Consider the following 1,230-nt stretch of genomic DNA (forward strand, 5'->3'; position numbering starts at 1 on the left):
TTTGGCCCGTGAGGGATGTTTCGCCAGTGTAAAGCTTAGCTACCTTATAAACAAAAACAGAGAAAGAAAACCGGCACAAATTCGGTGCGGTTAAGCATGGGCACAGCTCCTCGGCCGTGCCCCCTGCCCGTCGGGGAGTCGCACTCCGATTTATCTCCACCTTTCCTCAGTGCTTCGCCCAGCAGCTTTGAGAGGAAAATAAGTGTTTAACGGTCACCTCATCGGTGGGGAGAAGCTAGCAGATTCGAATTGGGTCGTGTAACTATTTGAAACGTAAAGGATTAAAGAATGATTGATAGGCAGCCAGAGAAAGTAACCTCATTAAAAAAAAAAAAACAACAAACAGCAGGCAATGATGTAATTGATTTATAACGCAGAAGTAATCTGAAGGGACTAGAGAGGATTCAGAAAAGGCTAAAAATACCACAGCTTCTGTGGGCTGGAAAGCAATACGGGTTTGCCATCATCTACCAAGTTTTCCTTCAGCTCTTTCGCACCCTGGGTGCTCTCTTCTCCCTCCTGACGTGAGGCGGCTCCAGCCTTCACCTTGGTAAGGCGTTGCGGAGAAATAATAATTTGTCCGATGTTGTTTTCCGTGGTCACAGTTTATTCCTCTGTTCAGCTTATGGTTTGGCCATTGTTTAAGATTTGCAATACCAGAAGGGTAAATTCCTAGACAGAAAGTGCCATTTGGTGCAAACAACACAAAGGATCTGAGGGCCTGAAAATAATCGTCCTAAACGCAAAGGTGTTAATCCTGTCGGGGATTTGCACTGAAAAGCGAGAGAGCGAAAAAAAGAAAGGGGCTTCGGATGGAGCAGCCGCTTGGAGCAGGACCCGAGAGGAGCACAGACCACAGCAGGACCGGGAACAAGACGCCCGGCGGATCAGCAAAGGAAGATCCATTTTTGATCCAGGAGCAAACGGGTGAACTGAGGCTTGCGAGAAGTCCAGCCGCGTTAGGCCTCGCGACGGGCGGCGTTAAACGGCCAGGGAGAAGTTCTGCAGCCGCCTGCATAAAGGTGAGCGAGGGAAAAGGAGGAACCGCCTTGTTTTGAAGGAAGCACGGAGCAAAACTCATCCTGGGTCACCCAAAAAGTGGGCAAACCCCCTTCCTGGCTCCCTCCAGCCGGGTCCTTTCCCTGTGCCCTCCCTTGCATCCCCCACGGGAAAACCCAACCAGCCTGGCCAGCACTCAAGCGAAGAGACTTAAAAAAAAAACCCCACCAC

Source organism: Cariama cristata, unplaced genomic scaffold (genome assembly GCF_000690535.1).
Source record: "Cariama cristata isolate BGI_N322 unplaced genomic scaffold, ASM69053v1 scaffold16668, whole genome shotgun sequence".
Taxonomy (NCBI): domain Eukaryota; kingdom Metazoa; phylum Chordata; class Aves; order Cariamiformes; family Cariamidae; genus Cariama; species Cariama cristata.